Source organism: Gorilla gorilla, chromosome 19, assembly GCF_029281585.2.
Source record: "Gorilla gorilla gorilla isolate KB3781 chromosome 19, NHGRI_mGorGor1-v2.1_pri, whole genome shotgun sequence".
In the NCBI taxonomy this organism is placed as follows: Eukaryota; Metazoa; Chordata; class Mammalia; order Primates; family Hominidae; genus Gorilla; species Gorilla gorilla.
The window spans coordinates 96845833-96868906 of NC_073243.2; the positions used below are offsets into that span (position 1 = coordinate 96845833).

General features: G+C 36.6%; 1 long non-coding RNA gene across 1 annotated transcript in view; it reads left to right on the forward strand.

Moving 5' to 3' along the window:
* The window catches only part of LOC109023862 (uncharacterized), a 74802-nt gene extending 72353 nt beyond the window's left edge, over positions 1 to 2449 (forward strand). Inside the window, exon 3 of the long non-coding RNA XR_002003323.3 lies at positions 1645 to 2449. This is a non-coding gene — a long non-coding RNA (uncharacterized lncRNA). The remainder of the gene's footprint in view (positions 1 to 1644) is intronic.
* Positions 2450 to 23074: the final 20625 nt, after the last annotated feature.

Genomic DNA, 23074 nt, shown 5'->3' on the forward strand with positions numbered 1-23074 from the left:
CTGATTGGTATGGTCTATACAGGTCAGTGTCTGAGGGCAAGAACAGGATGGAGATGCAGAGAGAGATTCTGGAAAAACAATCAGAAGACATTTAGGGGGTGAAAAAATAGACATCAACTCTTAACGAAGTAGCTGCAAAAAAAGTGTAGCCATTTTTGCAAACAACCAGTGGGTCTCATATTGAAATAACTACTGTTTCCTATGTTCTTGTTAACGTTTTGTTATTACTTGTATTAGTCTGCTAGGGCTGCCACAACAAAATACCACAGACTGGATGACTCAAACAAAATGTATCGTTGCACAGTTCTGGAGGTGGAAAAGTCCCCAGTCAAGGTGTCAGCAGAGTTGGCTTCTGAGGCCTCTCTCCCTGTCTTGCAGATGGCTGCCTTCTCGCTGTGTCCTCACATGGTCTTTCCTCTGTGGCCACATCCCTGGTGTCTCTTTCCCTTCTTATAAGGACACCACTGCTGTTGGATTAGAGTCTCACCCTAATGACCTCGTTTAACTTCACCAGCTTAAAGGGCCTATCCCCAAATACAGTCACATTGGGGTGAGAGCTTCAACCTATAAATGTTGGAGGACACCACTGAGTCCATAACATTACTCTATGTCCTCAATTTCTGGTTCAATCTGAGCAAAAGGGTTCCTCTCGGAAGCTTTTAAACTGTAAGCCCTCCCAAACTGCTGTAGCTAGTAAATGCAATTCTGAGAAGATAAGAAGAGACTGTTTATGAAGGAGCAAGAAGGGTATGAAATTCCAAATAGTAAATTCATTTCAAACATCCTGTCAAAGTTTAAACCCAAAAATCTTTTAAGAATAAAATTCTGCTTGGCATTTGGTACCAGGAAAATTTCCTCACTAGGATGTCTTGGATGTTCCCTTAGAACTGTGTGGGCTTGAATGATTTAACGTTATCTCCTTTGGAATGGGACCACTACACACACACACACGTGCACAAACACACACACACACACACACACACACACCCCATCTCAAAGCATTGCATGAAAATTAAATGCTGTTTTCAAACTAGCATCTGTAACTCTAAAAGTATAGAAAATCAGAACCAACCCAAATGTCCAACAATGATAGACTGGATTAAGAAAATGTGGCACATATACACCATGGAATACTATGCAGCCATAAAAAATGATGAGTTCATGTCCTTTGTAGGGACATGGATGAAATTGGAAATCATCATTCTCAGTAAACTATTGCAAGAACAAAAAACCAAACACTGCATATTCTCACTCATAGGTGGGAATTGAACAATGAGATCACATGGACACAAGAAGGGGAACGTCACACTCTGGGGACTGTTGTGGGGTGGGGGGAGGGGAGAGGGATAGCTTTGGGAGATATACCTAATGCTAGATGACGAGTTAGTGGGTGCAGTGCACCAGCATGGCACATGTATACCTAAGTAACTAACTGCACAATGTGCACATGTACCCTAAAACTTAAAGTATAATAATAAAAGAAAAAAAAAAAGTCTAGAAAATCAGAGTTTTTTGTTTAACACAAGAGCCCCAAATTCTATCTCGTCTTCCTGTGGATAAAGGAAAATATGATAAATGGAAGACAATGTTAGCTTACTTGTCTTAAAATATTGAGTATAAAAGATTTTGTATCTTCCCTTGCAGATGTGTGACATGGATAAAAAGCTGCCCATAGTGGAAAGAGGTGCCATAAAACACCTAGACAATGAGAGCAAGATGGGGGACCCAAAATGGTGCCCTGGCATCGGCAAGTGGTGAAACCAGCCATCTGGCCCTGTGCCCTGTCCTCAGAAGTGCCCCTGCCACCCCAGCAGGTACATTTGCAGGTGAAGAATTTCTTTCGCTTTAGTGTCCTGGGAACCAAGTATTTTCTGTTGGTGGTGTTTCTCTTGCACCAGGTGAATTTTTGCCTCGCTTACCTGAGACTTAGACTGTCCCAATTCCAGTCTCCACTGATGCAAACTAGGTTGGTTCACAACAGGCTGCCATAAAATTTCTCATCTTTTTCTGTTTGAAATGTGTAACTTTTGATTTGCTTCCTAAGTAAGACTTCCTGAGTTGGGACCTCTAAAAACTTTCATTAAAAAATAGTGGATTTGTCAAACTTTTGAGCAAAGTATTGGTGGCACTTCTAAATCTTTGAATTTAATTTCTTCTTTTAGGGGACTCTTAGAAAGGGAAAATATGATCTTACTACATTGACCATGCAAATTCTGAGGTTCATATTGAATCTAAAGTCATTGGAAATATAAATCTCAATAAAATCCCTAATACTAAATACTCATATATATGTATATATTGCCCATAGACATGTAGTATGTATTCATGTATCATATATGTATAGGTATATATATGTTCATATGTCATATATTAAATATGTATGAATTTATAAGATAAAGGTGGAAATTATTGACATGTTATAACTAAATAAAGAAAATCTTTAACCACCTAAAGGATGCCAATATAAACTCTCAGAATTTCTGGAAAAGTTAAATTTTCATTAACCCTATCTCCTCTCATAGCAAAACTGTGGTGATCTTAATGGATCTTACAGAAAAGGAATTCACTCCAAAGAAGATTGTTATTTAAACTTACAAATTGGTATAAATATATTCATTACATTAGTAATCAAAGTACCCAATGCAAAAATGATTTTCTACTTGGAAACCGTGCCTTCCAAATGGAAAAATTAAAGAAGTCAATTGAAGGATAAAATACTTATTTAAAAAGTAAATATTGCAAAGGCATGAAGTTGCCAAATATACTAACTGTAGTTTTGATGAGCTGGAAATCTTCAGCAAATAAATGTTTGGGTTTCTCCCCACATAAAATATTAATGGCTAGATTGTTGAGACTTTTGTTATTACCTAGGGCCCTCCAGTGGCAGGACACTTGTGTGTTGCCTAATGTTGGTTTACGATTATTTTAAGCATTATTGAAGTGTATCAAGGATCACGTTCACTCCTTCCATTAATTAATTCATTTAAAAGATATTTGTTGCACACCAACTACATAAAAGTTCCTTGAGTTTCAGCACTGTAAAAAAAAAACAATGATCCTTGCCCTTTTGGAGCTTATAATCAAGACACAATTTAAAAAACTAAAAATATATAATTAAATGATATAATACATTAGATGGTAATAAGAACTATGGAAAAGAGAAAAAGGAATGCAGCATTGGAGGCCTCTGGAGTGTGAAAGGGGTGGAGATATGCTACAATTTTAAATAAAGAACGATTACAAGGTGACAAGCAAAAACTTGAAGGAGTTAAGACAGTCATGTGGATGTCTGTGAGATAAGCATTTATGGAGTTTGTCAAAGAAAGATGTCACTTGAACCCCACTGCCAGAGACCTTACCAAAATCCACCGATCTATAGCACAACTGCCCTCAATTGTCAAGGCCATCCACTCTGAGTCCAGGCTCCCTACTGTGGAATGACATCATCCACGGCCATTTAATAAGATCTTAGCTTTCAGTTCCAATAGATAATAATCCACTGTTGTGCCAGTTTTCAGGAACTCCTTACAGACCCCAAACTACACAAACCTAGCTGAAATACCTTGAACTTCACCTAGAGTTTGTAGACCGTCAACTCTAAGCCCAAGTTCAAGAGCTATCCATCAACATCCTAGACTATTCTAAGGGGACTTTTGCCACTCAGGTGATACAGAAAATAATTTCCAAAGGATCAGTCCTCCATCTGGCTTATGTTAACGAGAAAACTGTATATCTTTGTTTTGTTTGCATCTAGATTTGAATTTGTCTTAGGCTGATCATTGTTCTCAAAGTAATTTTCAATTGGCCAGGCATAGTGACTGACGCCTGGAATCTCAGCATTTTCGGAGGCCAAGGCGGGTGGATCGCATGATGTCAAAAGTTTGAGACCAGCCTGGCCAACATGATGAAACCTCATCTCTATTAAAAATGCAAAAATTAGCCAGGTGTGGTTGGGGGCGCCTGTAATTCCAGCTACTCGAGAGGCTGAGGCATGAGAATCTCTTGATTCTCCACCAGGAGGTGGAGGTTGCGGTGAGCCAAGATTGTGCCATTGCACTCCAGCCTGGGCAACAGAGCAAAAACTCTGACTCAAAGAAAAAAAAAAGTGATTTTCAGTTTTAGCCACCTTTAAAGAAATTCAAGAAACAACAAATTTGGAAACAGAATGAATGTACCAATAATCCATTCTCTAAAGGAGCTGATCTAATCACTTTTCTTAATGGATAATCCATCACTACTCCTGGCCTGCCACATCGCCCATTGCTATCCTTTGTCACAGGGCCCTTGCTAGTTGTCTTTCATCCATTAAAGAAAGTTGATTGTTCACAATGTGTGGAGCTGTGAGCAAATGCCCCAGCAGAAGAAAAACAATCCTCCATTCCTCCTCATCTCTCTGGAGTGGTCCAAAGTCTCAACTGCAGGGTGAAGAAGATCCACTGTCATGGACTTATTAAAAATGATTCCTGCTGAAAATTAGGGGCCCATATTTTTTCTGCTGCCAGATTTTGTCCATTAGAGCTCAAGAACCTAAGAATGACATAGTCCTTCATTCCTTATCTCATGATACAGAGTGATATATAGGTTTCTACATGCTAATCTTCTTTCATGTGCCAACCAATGCTGAAGGGATACTATTTCACCTGAATTGAAATGAATAAAAATTAAGCATCAAGGGGTAAAAATCTCCCTGGTAGTTCTGCAATATTGCAATAACCTTACCTAATGCACTATTATTTTCCCACACCGCTGTGGGAAACACATAGAGGTATCCATCCTTCAATAAGCAACTCCCTAGATTGTTATGTTTTGCCAACAATGATACTGGTATCTTAGAAACTAATTGTGTCTTGGGTTGTACTTAAAAAGTGACATTTGCAAGGTGTTCAGGAAAAAGAAAAATGTAGCTGTACAAAAGAAGTTTTGATAGGTATGGTACCTGGTGTTAAACCAAGAGACATACATTACTTAAGGTACTGTGCTAATACTGAGAATAAAAAATTTGTTGGATATAAGAGCAATGTGGATAAGTGATATTAAACTTATACCTATTAAAAATTGCAGATACCTCTCATAAGATGGTAAACAAAATATGAATGTGTATTTAGAAAAAAAAGATGTAAAAATCATAAAGCGTATATTTCAGAACCAACTTTGAAATAACATCATACCAAAAAAGGCATCAAAAGGGATAACTATGTAAAAACATGAAATTTTCTTACTGTTTTCTTAAAGACATTAATTCCTAAATTCTTTTAAGTGGTAAGTTCCTTTAACCCTGTATTTCCAATTCCATTTTTAATCAAATGAAATCTTACATATAGCCATGAATATGCAAGCCTTCATAGTTAGCCATACCAGTATAGAGAATTCTAAAAATATGAGGTGGTGTTTAAATAGGTATAAGAAAGGGACAGAACTCCAAAGAGTAACAATATTAAAAAGAAATTTGTTAGATAAAGTTGAAGGCTGGAAATATTCACAAGCATTAAATTCTTTTCAGAGTTTGACAACCAAGCAAGCATTCTTTTCAGGTTGTCTAAAAAGTTCCCCTTGAATTCAGATGGATTTCAAAGGTTCAGTGCTATTTCCCATGGAATATAAAAATATTACACGCTAATCGACTGTCATTAAAATTGGCATCTGTGACTCCAAGAAGTTTTGATTGGCAGAAAAGCCCAGACACATTTCATCTCTTCTTTATTTGGCCAAAGGAAAAGTTAACAAATGAATGACCCTGGAAAGTAATGTGTAGAGGATTTGTATCACCAATTCCAAACCTGAATCACTCTTCATGCAGTAACAAGGCTAGCTAATACTCCATATTTATGCCTCAGATAAGGCAACAGCTAGACTTTTGTGGTCTTATCTTTAAAATGAACTTCTTCATCACACTTCATATTCCTGACGGCACAGGATGGGGTCAGGACTTCCCCTAAGATGCTATAAAGATCCAGGACCTTTGATTCCACACTAAAAATTTCAAAATACTCCCATTGACCAGAAAAGTCAAAAAAACTGCTGTGCCTGGAAAGCAATATTCCTGATTACCTGGCTGCCCACCGAACCACCCCTCAGCTGATTCATTCTCTCATTATCTCCCAGTGTGAGACTCTAAACCAGCAGAAAGCTTCCACATTGCAATGAAACCATACTCATTCTTTTATGATCTAAAAGGTGCTTCCTCTGTAGCTATCCTAATTCTACCCAGATATGATCAGCAGAATAAGGCCCCAATTTCTGGAGCCTGTGACTATGTCACCTGACACAACAAAAGGGCCTTTTCAGATATGGTTGTTAACAATCTTGAGATGGGGAGGTTATCCTGGATTAACTGGGTGGGCCCCATGTAATCACAGTGATCCCTATTAGTGAAAGAAGGAAGCAGGAGAAGCAGTCAGAGAAGGACATTTACAGATGGAAGCAGAGGACAAAGCTATGTGATTGCTGACTTTGAGGTTGGGAAGATGAGCCAGGAATACTGCAGCCTCCAGAAGAAACCAGATTCTCCCCTACAGCCTCAGAAGAAATGCAGCCCTGCTGACACCTTGCTGTTAGCTGACTCTGGACTTCTGACCCCAGAACTTTAAGAATAAATCTGTGTTTTAAACCACTAAGTTTTTGGTAATTTGTTACAGCAGCAATAGGAGGTTCAAGTCTCACTTCCTTGGAAGTTTGACAAAAGTACTCTAACTCACTCTGCTTTTCCTTAAAAATTACCTTGAATATCTATTTGAGTGTTGCCATTACACCTCCAGTGTAATATGTCTGGTAGCAGTAAAATTGCATTTTGTTACATAAGTGAGAAGTTGTGCTAAAGATCCACATAATGCTGGGAACAGGAAAGCCATTAAAATGGATAAAAGCACTTACAGTTCGTTACAAAAATAGGAAAAAAGGCATGTCTGTCTCTTTTTACCCTGTTTAGGAATACTTTGCCTACTCTAAAGTCAAAATGATATTCTGCTGTGTTTTCTTCTAGACAATTTTTGTTTTACTTTGTAATTAATTTTAATTAATTTTATATGTTACATGAGGCAGGAAATGAAGCTTATTATTTTTCCTTACAGATACCCACTGCTCCAGAGCTTTTTGTTGAAAGGTTCCTTTTCCCCATGGAATTAATCTGGTGTCTTTATCAAAAAAGAAATTTATATATGGATCAATCTATTTCTGAAGTCTCTATTATGTTTCATTAATCTACATGCCTATCTTTAGACCAATATCACACTGTCTTGATTATTATATCCTCATAGTAAGTGTTAAATCAGGTAGGGTAGGTCCTCCAAATTTGTCCTTTGTTTTCATTCTTCCTGTTCTTTTGTGTGTGTAGATGTGTTTCTAAATAAACTTTAGAAACAGTTTCTTTAAAAAGACAGACACCCTGCTGGGATTTTTAATAGAATTACATTGCATCTATAGGTCAATTAAGGATAATTATATTTTTATAATATTGTACATAATCGTGTCCCTACAGTTTTTTTCCCAACAGTATATTTAAAAATATTTAAAATAGGCCAGGCACAGTGGCTCATGCCTGTTTTCCCAGCACTTTGGCAGGCCAAGGCAGATGGATTGCCTGAGCTCAGGAATTCAAGACCAGCCCGGGCAACATGGTAAAACCCCATTTCTACCAAAAAGATACAAAAAATTAGCTGGTTGTGGTGTTACACGACTGTGGTCCCAGGTACTTGGGAGGCTGAGGTGGGAGTATTGCTTGAGCCTGGGAGGCAGAGATTTCAGTGAGCTGAGATTCCATCACTGCACTCCAACCTGGGTGACAGAGTGAAAAAAAAAATAAATCCATCTCAAAAAGTAAAAAATAAAATAAAAAGTAAAAATGAAAATATTTAAAATATACAGAAAAGTGAAAAGAATTCTTTTCAATCATGAATGTGTGCTGAGTTTTGTCATACTTTCATTGCACATATAAACATGGTTATGTTTTCCTTTCCTTTTATTGTTAGTGTGGTAAATTCCATTGAATGATTTTTGACATATTAAGCCAACCTTGCATTCCTGGGATAAACCCCAGTTGGTCATGACGAATTATTCATTTATTTGTATTCTTGGATTTAAATTGTAAATTTTTGAGAATTGTTGAATCTAAGTTCAAGAGAGATAATGGTCTAAAAGTTCCTTTCCCTGTAATTCCCTTTCTAGGTTTTGTTATCAAGGATATATGTCCTGATGAAAGGAATTGAGGAGTGTTTTGTTTGAAGGAATTAATCTGTGAAGCCATATGGGCTGATCAAATTTTTGAAGGATAATTTTTAACTAAAAATTCAAATTTATAAATAGACACAGGTATATAGATTTTTAATTTCTTTTTGTACTTGTTTTGGAAATTTTTCCATCACATCTAAATTGTTGAATTTATTTGCACAAAATTATTCTTGATACTCCTCTATTATCTATATTGCTTGCAGGATTGGTAGTGAAGTATTATCTTTCATTCCTTATATTAGTAGTTTGTGTTTTTTCTCTGTGTTTTGTTTTCTTTTTTTTTTTTTTTCCTTGCAGGGGAGAATAAATTTAGATAGGGTGTTCTTACTTTTATTATTTTTGTATCAAATTTGTTGACTTGATTCATGGTTTACTCTTTTTTTATCTCTACTCATATTCTTATTTTTTAAACTCTGGGTTTAATTTTTTATTTTGAATTTTTTTCTTTTTTATGGCTTGTTTTTATAGCTTCTTACTCTACATATTTATAACCATAATTTTGCCTTTAAGTAGTGCTTTGGCTGCATCTTATAAATTTTGATATATTGTGTCTTCATATTATTTAATTCATAATATTTTCTAATTCATCTGTGATTCCTTCTTTAACCTATTAGCTGCTTAAGAGTGGTTGCTTATTTCCCAATATTTTGTTATTTTCTAGATTTATTTTATTATTAATTGCTAACTTAATTTTCTTATGTTCAGAATAGTATATTGTGTTATTGTGTATTTCAATTCTTATGTATTTATCAAAACATGTATTATGATCTGTCATGTGTTCTATCTCGATGAATGTTCCACATGTATTAGAAAATAATGTGTATTCTATAGTTATTGAGTACAATGTTCTAGATGGTTTTCTTGTTGGTCAGTATAGTTGTTCATCAATCTGAATGCTTTTATTTTTGTATATATCTTCTAATTATTATTGACAGTGGAGTGCTAAAATCTCCAACTATTACTGTGAACTTTTCTGTTTCTCTTTAAGTTCTGCCATTATTTATATCATAGTATCTCTGTTATAATATGTGTGTACATTTCATGTTTTTATGTTCCTGATGAATTGATCCTTTTATCACTCTGAAATGACCCTCATTACCTCTAGTAAAGCACATTTCCTTGAAGTCTAGTTTGTGCAATAATGTGTGAATTTGCATGGTGTATTGTATTTTATACTTTTCCATTGGCTTTGTTTTATATTTATTGGGACTGTCTTATAAACAGCATATAATTATGTGTTGCTTTTCTTACCTAGTCTGACGATCTGCCTTCTACATAGAGTTTCTAGCCTATTTAAATTGAACACAATTATTAATGGAATCTTGTTTAATTCTATCAGCTTGATATGTTCTCTTGTTATTCCTTCTGTTTTTTTTTTTAATTCTTTTAGTCCTAACCACTACTTTCTTTTGGATTAATCAAATACTATTTTAGTATTCTATTCTATCTCCTCTGTTGGTTTTTTATTGGCTGTATATATATTAAGGGATCACATTATACATCTTTAACTTATCACAGTAAGTCTTAAATTAACATTATATCACTTCCCTATAACATAAGAGTCTTACAACAGTCTAATTCCATTTGCAGTCTCTTCCATCTTTGGCTACTATTGTTGTTTTCTTTCTACATATATCACAAACCCTTCAGTACACTGTTAAGGTTTTTGCTATAAAAAGTCAACTCGCTTTAAAAGTTAACTGAGTACTTTAGAGTTCACTTTAATGAGTACTTAAAAGTTGTTTGATATTTAAAGTACTGTAGTAAATGTATTAGAATAAAACAAATATTCTTTTGTTAAGTTAGAATTTTAAGTCAAAATGTTTTATCTTTTAGCAAGTACAGTCATACTTGAGAATGTTTTAGAGGTAAGACGGGGAATTATACCAAAAATCACCTGGGTATAGATTCATATGCCTTATCTTTTCACTCATTGGTCTACTGCACAAGTTGTTCCTGAGGATATCATTTTCATTGTAGAGTATAAAGTTCATACAAATTTTGAGAGATGTTCTATTCCTAAATATAATTTTAATGTAGTTTATTATTTTTCCATAGAATGTTATCAAATTATTTAATGAATACCTTATAAAATTATTCTATAAGATATAGAAATTGTAAATGATTTTTCCAGGAGATTTTAATCAAATCCTTTAAGGAGAGACACTGGACTTGCCTTGTTTTCTAGGAAGCTTATTGGCCCCATCTCAATGCATCCTGTACACACAAGGGGGCAGAGTTAAACTAGTGGTGAGAGCCAGATCTTGAGCTTTCTGGTTTGCGAATAATTCAGATTTCATATTTGATTTTCCAACAATCATTTTCTAGGTAGAGTGTTTTACCTTTCCAATGAAATGTATTTGCCTATCAGAGACAGTCTAGTTCATGAGATGACAGCTGTACGTCAGAAACAAATGGTCCATATTTACATGGTCATTCTTCTTAAATGTTCCTTATTTGAATATTATATAACTCTAACTCACCATTCTTTGTCTCTGAGAAGAGTGAGCATATAAGTAAAACTTAATGACATATTCAATAAAATAAGCAACTAAAGAGTATACAGATCTTGGTTCTCTTCTATTTCAGTACCTGGGTTACAAAATCATCCGTACAACAAACCCCCAAGACACAAGTTTACCTATATAACAAACCTGCACATGTACGCCTGAACCGAAAATAAAAGTTTAGAAAGTAATAAATAAAATAAAAATTTTTGCTTATCATCTTTAAAAAAAAGATAAAATTCAAGAGAACAAGATCTGAAAGTAAGCTTGAGAGTTTCACTCAGAACTAAATATGCTGATTTCTCAAAAAATCCCAAAGATTTCTCAAAAAATCCCAAAGATTTCTCAAATATACCTCTGTTTCTGAAAGGCAAAATTCTTCACGTATCTCCCCTTTTTATCCCACCAGCATTTTGAATAGGAGTGTTCGCTATGATCCTGGTCATCGTTACCCATTTTAAGCATTAAATGCATGATCATGGAGGCACTAAGGGAGACTTGATTTTCTGCTTAAAAATATGCTTTCTTTACCTATTAAGGATGTAAAGGTAGATTACAAAGAAGAAAGTATTTTCTTCAATATTTGTTGCTAAGACTTCAAATGTAAGTAACCATGGGAGAAATAATTCACTGGCTTCAATTCACACAGAGTAAAATGGACTGAAATCAAAGCCCTTCTTTAGTCCATGTTTTGATAAAACTGAGAGGGAGGACAGGCTGAGAGGAAAGAAGTTCCTACCTGCCGAAGGAGAATTGAGGCAGAGACCAAGAAAATGGGAAACAAGCCCAGAAATAGAAACAGGCAGATGCCAAGACCTACTTATATCACAGTTTGCCTTGGGAACAACCTACCAAGCCTGCTTTATCCCTCATTCATTACAGGCCTCCTTTTAGGAGGAGATATTTCATTGGAAATCAATAAGGATATCTGATATATCTGATTTTTGACATGATAGAAAAAACTAGTATTTACTCCTCTTAATCAAACTTTTATGTGAAATTTTTCATTAGGCACCAGTAACCTGATTTATAAAGTGATTAATTTTTAAAACTGTGAAGAAAATTACACATAAAAATGTAATGAATATGTCACTAAAAAGTAGGACTATAAATATATAAAAGTATGACATACTCCACCACTCTGTGTTTTGTAATTTTAATCATGTTTCCTTTGTTCAATTAAAATAGTATTTTCACAAGGGTAACAATCCCAAAATAGTTACTATTCTATTACTAACTCAGGGGAGCTATTATAATGCAAACCTCATAATTCGGTGTCATGAGCAGAAGAGCTAAAAATCAACAGTACCTTAAAAGAAGAAATAAATGAAGCATAAATGGAGAATGTGCCTAGAGAAAATTCAAATGGAATTCATAAACAAGCATCACGGTTTCTGATTCTTAATTATCCACTGGTTAATAAAAATTATTTCCTGTCCCATTTTCATATTCCAAAATGTAGTCATATGGAAAAGTTTCACAATTACCATACTCTTTCAGTAATTTTAGCATTTTATAAATCCTATCCAACTGCTTTAAAAAGCAAGCCGATTAGACTTGTCACTGTGCCGGGAAAACTAGATTAATGAGTACTTTTTGCTAATTACTTTAGGAAGGTCTCATTTGATACAAAATAATTTATTAGATTACATTCTTTAAACTTCTAATATTTGGTCTTTAATAGCATCTTGTATCTTTTCCTTCAATATCAAAACAAGCTGCTGTCTTAATTCTTCCAACTAATATAGTAATAATCATGTCAACACTATGACTAAAAATGTATTCAGACAAGGTATTTACAAACAGAATACTACAGACAGGGCATGGAAATAAGAATTATTAAAATGATATTCTCTCTTTCAGGACGCTTGTCCTTACCATTGTCATTTTTGTCCTTGTGCTTAACATCACCATAAGATCAGCAGGCAAAGTACTATGATGCCATTGTACAGCAGGAAACAGAAGCTCAGAAACATTCAGTTATGCACCTGAAATAACAGGACTAGTGGAAGAGCTAGGGCATCAGCCTAGGTTCTCTGTTATTTGAAAATACTACTAATAATAACTAGCATTAACTAAATTCCTACTGTGTGCCAAGCATCATTTAAAAGTTTTGTGGGTCTCAACACATTCAGTCTTCAAAACAGCCCAGTTATCTTTACAGCCCAGTTACCTTACAGAAGAGGAAATGGAGACATAAGGAATGGAGATGTCCTAGTAAGTGAATGATGAAGATAGGGTTTGCTTCCTATGCTTTGGCTATGGTGCTCCTTGAAACACTTTTAGTCCCAAACACTGCAGAAAATCTGCCTTTTTCATTTATTTCCTGATTTTCTGTTCTCCTCTAAATCTATACTAAAATGAAATGTTTGAGGGTACCAGCCAAGTGCATTGATTTACCTTCCTCTTTTCTTCATTTTCTCATATGGGGATGGAGCCCCAGCACTGGACATCAGCAGGCTGGAATTCCAGTCCCAGATGGCCTATACCAACTCCTCTAGGCCTCAGTTTCCTCCAGTGTAAAGCTCTACTTAGCTCTAAACTGAAGCAGTTAAAATCAGTGATTTGTAAAGTCTCTTTCCATTCTAATGTTCTAGGAGTTATGCTTCTGGAGTTTATTTCTTCCTTTTTGGAAGAAAGGTGTTTTTGTTGTTGCTGTTAACTTAATCAATGCTGTGGTGGTGTACAACTTTTAAATTACACAATTACTGTACTAAGCAGGAATGTGAAATGTATTTGATTCAACAAAACTTCATAGAGAACATACCCAAAACTGTTTTAGAATCACAGCTGCATAAGACAATATACAATAAACCAACCATAAGTTATCCATTCCCAAAATGGGAATGAGAAGAACATCAATAAGATACCATCAGATAAGATTTTCAAAGCATAACTTCATTTTAATGAAATCCAGAATTAGGTTTGGAACTGATGAAGCTTACTTAAATTGTCTCAAGTGCAAACTCATTTCTGATGTTAAACTTATGGATAAATGTGACAATTTAGGCTATTATACTGGGTCAGAGAAAAAAATCATGTGTCCATAAAATAACTAAAATTTCAATTTATTTTTAGTTATTACATCTTTTAATCAGGAACAGTAAGAAAGAGAACAGGTTAGAATCCATTTGTACTGATCAAACTTTCCCTATTATAGAAAGGTTTATGGAAAAGACACTGCATTATTAAAAACAAAAAAGAAATTAGAAGCTAAAGAACTAATTTGAAATGCTGGCATCTTCCTAATTGCTCTCCTTTGAGCAAGTTCTTTAAATTTTCTAAATCTGTTTTCTTGTTTGTAATATGCAATACCTGTCCTATCTACCTCACAGAGTTCAATCTTGGCTCACTTTTATTTTCTTTATGTATTTGGCACCTGAGAGATCTTTCTGAGTATCGTGCTTTTAAATGTCATCTATACACTAAGTTGAAGCTTTATTTCCCAGCTATTCTTCTCCCTGTCTTCCAAATACATATAGCTCATTCTGTGGTTGACATCTCCATTTTGATATCTGCTGGACATCTCAGACTTAAAAACAAATTTCCAAATCAAACCCTTTGCCTTTCCTGGAACATTCCTTATTTTTAGTAAATATTAACTCCAGTTGCTCAGGCCAAAAACCTTTGAATCATCCTTGACTCCTGTCTTCTCACACCTCAAATCCATTAGCAAATCTTTTTGGTTCTACCTTCAAAATATATATGAAATCTGACCACTTCTCACCAACTTCATTTCTAATGCTGGTTTTGTTACTAAAAAAAAAACAAAAAAAGAGAAGTCTCAATCCAGGCCTCAAGAGAGGTTTCTTGGATCTCATGCAGGAAGGAATTTAAGGCAAGTTACAAAGTGCCATGAAAAGAGATAGTTTACTGAAAGCTACTCCACTACAGAGTAGGGTGCCCTCAGAAAGCAAAAGGAGGAGTGCACCGTTTTAAGTTTTTCTTATAAAGACTAAACCAAGCTGTCCTTACATGCATGTGGGCTGACAGCATGTCAAAATTTATTTATTCTACTGATTTAAAGAAAATGATCCTTGGCATTCTACTGTTTGAATACATCAAAACATAACTACAATTATCTTGAAAGCATATATTGTTACGGGTATTGGGACATCTGGACTTTTTGCTTTTGTAGGGGTGTGTTTTTGTAGGTATCTTAGGCTGTTTCCTCAACTGTAAACATCTTATGACCATGGGTCATGATTGGCAAGGAATGTGCCTTGTTAGTCTTTTTTTGTTTTTTTGTTTTTCTGTGTTTTTTTTTTGAGACAGAGGTTTGCTCTTGTTGCCCAGGCTGGAGTGCAATGGTGCAATCTCGGCTCACTGCAACCTCCACCTCCCAGGTTCAAGTGATTCTCCTGCTTCAGCCTCCCCAGTAGCTGGGATTACAGGTACCCACCACCACGCCCGGCTAATTTTTTGTATTTTTAGTAGAGACAGGGTTTCACCATATTGGCCAGGCTGGTCTTGAATTCCTGACCTCAGATGATACACCTGCCTCAGCCTCCCATTGGTATTTTGATAGGGATTGCATGTAGATTGCTTTGGGTAGTATGGACATTTTAACAATATTGATTCTTCCAATCCATAGATGTGGAATATCTTTCCATGTTTTTGTGTTTTCTTTGATTTCTTGCATCAATGTTTTCTAGTTTTCATTATAAAGATCTTTCACTTCTTTGGTCAAGTTAATTTCTAAGTATTTTATTTTGTTTTCAGCTATTGTAAATGTGGTTACTATCTTGATTTCTTTTTCAGATTGTTTACTGTTGTCATGTAGAAATGCTACTGATTTTTGTATGTTGATTTTGTATGCTGAAACTTCACTAAATTTATCAGTTCTAATAGTTTTTGGTGGAATCTTAAGGTTTTTGCAAATATAAGATTGTATCATTGCAAACAAGGATAATTTGACTTCTTCTTTTCCAATTTGGATGCACTTTATTTCTTCTCTTATCTGATTGCTCTAACTAGGACTCCCAGTACTATGTTGAACAACAGTGGTGAAAGTAGGCATCCTTGCATGTACCAAATATTAGAGAAAAGGATTTCAGCATTTTCTAATTTAGTATGATACTAGCTATGGATCTGCCATATATAGCTTTGATTATGTTGAGGTATGTTCCTTTTATATTCAGTTTTTTTTAGGGTTTTTATCATGAAGGGAGGTTAAATTTTATCACTCTTTTTCAGCATCAATTGAAATATGCATATAAATTTTGTCCTTCATTCTGTTGGCATGATGTATTACATTGGTTGATTTGCATATGTTGAACCATCCTTACATACCAGGGATAAATCCCACTTGGTGATGATGAATGACCTTTTTAATGTGTTGTCAGATTTGGGTTGTTAGTATTTTGTTGAGGATTTTTGCATCAATATTCATCAGTGATATTAGTCTGTAGTTTTCTTTTTTGATGTGTCTTTGTCTGGTTTTGGTATCAGGGTAATATTGTCTTTTGAGAATGAGTTTGAAAGTATTCCTGCTTCCTCTATTTTTTTTGGAATAGTTTGAGTAGAATTGACATTAGTTTTTCTTTAAATTGTTGGTAGGATTCAGCAGTGAAGCCATCAAATACTGGACTTTTCCTTGGGCTTTTCCTTGCTAAAAGACTTTTTATTATAGCTTCAATTTTGTGACTTGTTATTGATCTGTTTAGGTTTTGAATTTTTTCATGGTTAAATATTGGTAGGTTGTGTCTAGGATATCCATTTCTTCTAGATTTTCCAATTTATTGACATATAGTTGCTCATAGTAGCAACTAATGATGCTTTGAATTTCTGCAGTATCAGTTGTCATGTCTTTTTTTTCATCTCTGATTTCATTTATTTAGGTCTTCTCTCTTTTTTCCTTAGTCTGACAAAAGGTTTGCCAATTTTGTTTATCTTTTCAAAAAACCAACTTTTTGTTTCATTGATCTTTGCATTGTTTTCTTCATTTCAATTTCACTTATCTCTGCTCTAATCTTTATTATTTATTTTCTTCTACTAATTTTGGGTTTGGTTTGCACTCACTTTCTTAGTTCTTAATTGACAAATGTTTGTATAGTTTTCACAATTTCTCTTGTTATTGATTTCTAGTTTTATTCCATTGTGGTCTGAGAAGATGCTTGATACTACTTCAAATTTTTTGAATGTTTTAAGATTGGTTTTTTGACATAACATATGGTTCATCTTTGAGAATGATCCACATGCTGAGGAGAAGAATGTATATTCTACATCCATTGAATGAAATGTTCTATAAATATCTATTGGGTCCATTTGGTCTATATTGCACATTAAATTCAATATTTCTTTGTTGATTTTCTAACTGGAAAATCTGTCCAATGTTGAAAGTAGGGTGGTGAAATCTCCAGCTATTATTGTTTGGAGTCTATCACTCTCTTTAGCTCTAATAATATTTGCTTCATATTAGGGTGCTCTTATTTTTCTATAGTGACATTCTTTGTCCCTTCTTATAGTTTTTGTCTTGAAATCTATTCTGTCTGATGTAAGTATAGCTGCTCCAGCTGTTTTTTGCTTTCCATTGGCATGAAATATCCTTTTCCACCCCTTTATTTTCTGTCTATGTGTGTCTTTTAGATGAAGTGTGTTTCTTTTAAGTGACAGGTCATTGGGTCTTGTTTCTTTTTCATCCATTCAGCCAATCTATGTCTTTCGATTGGAGAGTTTAGTCCATTTACATTCAATGTTATTCTTGATAAGTATTTACTTCTGCCATTTTGTTATCTGTTTTCTGGTTGTTTTGTGGTCTTCTCTTCCTTTATTTCTTCCTATTTTCCTTTTAGGGAAGGTGATTTTCTCTGCTGGCATGATTTAATTTCTTGCTTTTTAAATTTTGTGTACCTGTTGTATGTTTTTTGATTTGAGGTTACCATGAGGCGTTCAGATACTATCTTATAACCCATTATTTTAAGCTGATAACAACACTGCTTGCATAAGCAAACTAACAAGAAAAAATAAAAGTAATAAAAATTCTACACTTTATACCCCTGCTTTTTAACTTTTTGTTGTTTCTATTTGTGTCTTCTTGGACTGTCTATGTCTTGAAAAGTTGTTGTAGTTACTATTTTTGATTGGTTCATTATTTAGTTTTTCTACTTAAAATAAAAGTATTTTATGCATCACAGTTATAGTGTTATAATATTCTGTGTTTTTCTGTGTACTTACTATTGCCAGTGAGTTTTTTACCTACAGATGATGTCTTATTGCCTATTCATGTTCTTTTTTTCTGATTGGAGTACTCACTTTGCATTTCTTGTAGGACAGGTCTGGTGTTGGTGATATCCCTCGGCTTTTGTTTGTCTGGGAAAGTCTTTATTTCTTCTTCATGTTCAAAGGATATTTTCACTGGCTATATTATTCTAGGGTAAAAGTTTTTTTCCTTCAGCTCTTTAAATATGTCATGTCGGTCTCTCTTGGCCTATAAGGTTTCCACTGAAAAGTCTGCTGCCAGAAATGTTGGAGCTTCATTATACATTGTTTCTTCTCTTTCGCTGCTTTTAGGATCCTTTCTTTGTCCTTGACCTTTGGGAGTTTGATTATTAAATGCCTTGGAGGTTGTCTTCTTTGTGTTAAATCTGCTTAGTGTTCCATACCGTCTCATACTTGGAAATTAATACCTTTTCTAAGTTTGGGAAGTTGTCTATTATTATCCCTTTGAATAAACTTCCTATCCCTATTTCTTTCTCTGCCTTCTCTTTAAGGCCAATGCCTCTTAGATTTGCCCTTTAGAAGCTATTTGCTAAATCCTGTAGGCATGCTTCATTGATTTTTTTTCCTTTGTCTCCTCTGACTGTGTATGTTTGAGTAGCTTATCTTCAAGTTCACTAATTCTTCTGCTTGATCAGTTCTGCAAGTAGGAGATTCTGATGCATTCTTCAATATTTCAGTTGCATTTTTCAACTCCAGAATTTCTGGTTGATTATTTTTAATTATTTCAATCTGTTAAATTTATCAGGTAGAGTTCTGAATTCCTTCCCTGTGTTATCTTGAATTTCTTTGTGTTTCCTTAACACAGTTATTTTGAATCCTCTGTCTGAAAGTTCACATATCTCTGTTTCTCCAGGATTGGTCTCTGGTGCCTTATTTAGTTTGTTTTGTGAGATCATGTTTTTTCCGGATGGCAATGATGTTTGATGTTTATCAGTGTCTGGGCATTGAAGAGTTGGGTATGTATTGTAGTCTTCACAGTCTGGACTTGTTTGTACTCATCTTTCTTGGGAAGGCTTTTTAGGTATTTGAAAGGAACTGGCTGTTGTGATATAAGTTGTCTCTGCATTAGGGGGTATCCCACACCCAGTAATGCTGTGGTTCTTGCAGACCTATAGAGGTACCACCTTGGTGGTCTGGCATAAGATCTAGAATAATCATTTGTATTTCCAGGCAGATTCTTTTCAGAGACTGGGAAAAGAACAAAGAAAGTTCCTTTCCCTAGCTTTCTCCCAAAGAAATGGGGTCGGTCTGTGCTGAGCCTCTAAGCTTGGGATGGGGTGACACAATAACCTTCTGGCCACCACTGAGACTGTGCTGCATCAGAACTGAAGCCAGAATAGCACTGGGTCTCACCCAAGGCCTGCTGTAACCACTTCCCCACTAGCTGATTACTGCCTATGTTCGCTCAAGGTCCTGGCACTCTACATTAGCAGGTGGCAAAGCCAGCCAGGCTTATGTCCTTCCCTACAGAGTGGTGAGTTCCCCCAGGCCCTAGGTAAGTCCAGAGATGTCTTGGAGCTACAGAATGGAGTCAAAACCTTAGAAGTGTACCTGCCATTCTAGTATACTGTGGCTGAGCTGGCCCTCAAACCATGAGATACAGTTCTTCCCACTCTTCCTTCCCATTTCCATAGGAAGAGGAGCCTCACTCTATGACTACCTCCACCACAGGCCTACCAGGAGTACTGCCAGGCTACCGCTGATATTCATTTAAGGCACAAGGGCTCTTCAGTCAGCTCATGGTGAATGCTGCCAGGCCTGAGACATACCCTTCAGTACAGTGGGCTCTCCTTTGGCCCTAGGGAAGGTCCAGAAATGCCATTCAGTATCCAAGGCCTGGGACTGGGGACCCTAAAAGCTTGCCTAGTGCTCTACCCTCTGTGGTCAAGCTGGAACCTGGAAACAGCACATCTCTGAGCCTCACTCAAGGACAACCATGTACTACCTGGTAATTACCACTGGTTATTCAGGGCCCAAGGGCTCTTCAGTCAGCAGGTGATGGATCCTGCAAAGACTGGGTCTTCCCTTCAAGGCCATGGGTTCCCTTCTGGCCCAGGGTGTGTCTAGAAATGTTGGTCCAGGAACTAGGACCTGGAATAGGGGCCTAACAACTCTGACCTCTGCCCTATGCTACTATGGCTGAGCTGACCTCCAAGATGTAAGACAAAAGTCCTTTTTACTCTTTCCTCTCCCCTCCTCAAATGGAAGGAAGGGGTCTTTTTTGGAGCTGTGAGCTATGTTGCCTTGGGTTGGGGGAAGGGTGGTACCAGCACTTCCTTAGCTGCTCCGGCTGGTGTGTCAGTAAGTCTCATTCTCCCCAAATCCGCTAGCTCTGAACCCAGCTCAGCACGAGGACTGGTAGCCCTTGTGGCCTAGAGTGCCTTTCGAGTTTATTTAGAGCCCCAGAGCACTTTATCCTGCAGTGGTGAGGCTTGCCAGAACCACTGGGATGCGTGATTCCCCTCTGGCTAGGGTTGGTCAGAATGCTCCCTCCATGAGTAGGCATCCACTGAGTTCAGCCCAGTTTTGCTTTCTGCTGTAACAGGGCAGCACTGAGTTCAATTCAAAGCGTCACAATCACTGTTCTCTCCCTCTCTCGAAAGCACAGATCATCTTTCTCCTGCTGTATGGGAACGAGGAAGAGTGGCATCAGTGATTCAAGACTATCTTTCCTAGTCCCTTCAGTGCTTCTTTCAGTGATATGAAGTAAAACCAGCTACTGTGAGTGTTTGCCTGATTTTTGGTTCTTATGAAGATGCTTTTTTTGTGTAGATAGTTGTTGAATTTCATGTTCCCATAGAGTGGATGATGGTAGGGCCTTCTATCCCACCATTTGCTCCATTCTCTCCTCTAAGGGTATCTCCTTTAATTACTTTTCATCAGTAATGGAGATGGGACCTCTTTTAATGATCAACCACTTTCTCTCTCTCTCTCTCTCTCTCTCTCTCTCTCTCTCTTTTTCTCTCTCTTTCTTTCACCTGTACTCTCTCTCTTTTCCTGCCTCCTTTCTCCCTTCCTCCCTCCTTCTCTTCCTTCCTCTCTCTTTTTCTATTTCCCTTTCTTGCTCTTTCATTCCTTCCAGTTCTTGCCTGCTAGAGGAATACAAGTCCCAAGACACTTTGTCCAGTTGAAATATTCAGAGCTCCAGTTTAAAATAGCTGAGTCCTCTAAAGTTTTGAGATTAGGTGTCATAGAGATTTCTTGGAAAGGATGCCACAGTCATTATTTTCCACTTTAGCTTTGGAAGTTTTGGCTGCACAATGTCACTGAACACCAAGTTTAACCTTTCAATGATATTTGATATCAGGATAAATGAAACTGTCTATACAGCTTAGGCTTCCCTAAAATAAAGATGTTAAATAAATCTACCTAATATGTTAGATCTATTTGGGAAGTTTCATGACTAACGTAAGGGATTGGAAGAAAAGTGTTCAATGTTCCAACCACACAATTTACTATTATGATACAGTTGTTAAATATAAGGATAGAATAAATCTGGCTAAATTGTGGTCAGAACAAGTTTTCAGTGGCTTTAAATTGACCTGTGACCTAAAGTGAACCAGCATAACTTAGCCTGTGAACTCTTACACTTCCATCAACTCCAGTGTGACTCCTCTTCTAGAAGCCTTATTGACCTCAGCTCATTCCCTCCCAGGGATGAGTTTGGGTCTCCCATAAGGGTTACCTACCCACCATGCTCATCATGTTGTGTATTGAAATGTTCTGTTCTTTGGTCTGTCTTCCCTAAAGCTCTTCAACTTTCAAGGAATGGATGAGTCCACATGTTTACATCCCTCATGCCTAACCCAGTATCACTGTGTGTCTTTCCTACAAGTGTGTTTTTTATGCACCTCCTAAACTTATGCACCTCCTAAACTCCATTGACTGGACCTGACATCCAGGTAACCATAGTAGAGCACTCTTTGAAATGAATAAAAAGGCTCAATGGTGCACACCAAAGGCTTTCACAATCCTTCTCCACTTGGAGAGGACGAAATGGCAAAAGTGAAGATTGGAGAAAAAGAAAAATGAAAACAAAGGTCAGAGTAAACAACATGAAGAGCAATGACTTTTAAGACCTCCCGAACTTGCATTTAATGCTGACTCCGACCGATGATCCTTTTGGCTTTAAAGATGCCACAAGGTCTTTTCTTCCCAAGACCAGAGTGTTCTGAAATATTCTGCTGGTCACCACAGACAGGAGCACTAGAGTTGCTGCTTTGAATGCAAACCGAAATCTGAGTTAGAGAAGCCCCAGTAAGTGAGCTGACCCTGAGAATGCTTTTCCATGGGAAGTCTGATTTTTCAGGAAAGAAAGTGCTAAATATACCAAGTTACTAGAGTTCTTTGCCATCATAACAAACTAAAAGTTTCTTCTGTCTCTCCTTTTTCCTGTCGTTCTCCTTGTTCATGTGTGTGTGTGTGTGTGTGTGTGTGTGTGTGTATTGAAACTCCAGTTGGACCCTCAATAGTTGTTGTATTAATCAGGATTCTCCAGAGAAACAAAACCAATAGTATATAGGGTGGGGGGCGTATATTGGTACACTTTAAAAGACTGGCTGACAGGATTATGGAGCTAGCAAGTCTGAAATCTATAAGTCAGGTCAGGAGTCTGGAAGCTCAGGTAAGAGTTGATGTTGCAGTCTTGATTCCAAATTGCATCTTCTGTTCAGTTTGAGTTGGTGCTTGTTTGCGCCTTTGTCTTTTTTTCTCTCTGGCTCTGAGCTCACCCCTCTCTATCCAGCAGTTTTCCATTTGCCTCCATCCAGTTACCCAAGGCTGTGTCCCAAGGTGACATTAGGCCATTATTGCTCCTGACACTGAGCCAGTGAAGGTTGGCCACATCCTGCTGATGAGGGAGAGTCTGCCTCTTCCTCATTCCCTAAGATGTGGGCCTCAGGCAGAAAATGCGCTCAGCTTTCTTCACCTCCCTTTCATATGCTGTAAAGCCACAAGGCTGCTCATAGCCATCCAGCTCACACAGAGCACCTTTTGTTTTTTCTGTGAACACACAGGAATGGAACACACAGTCTCCTTGCCCATTTCTTCATTTGGACCTCTGCCTTGTTGGTTCGATGCTCCTGTGTCAGTTATATTTAGCTCAGCTTCAGTTCAAGACATCT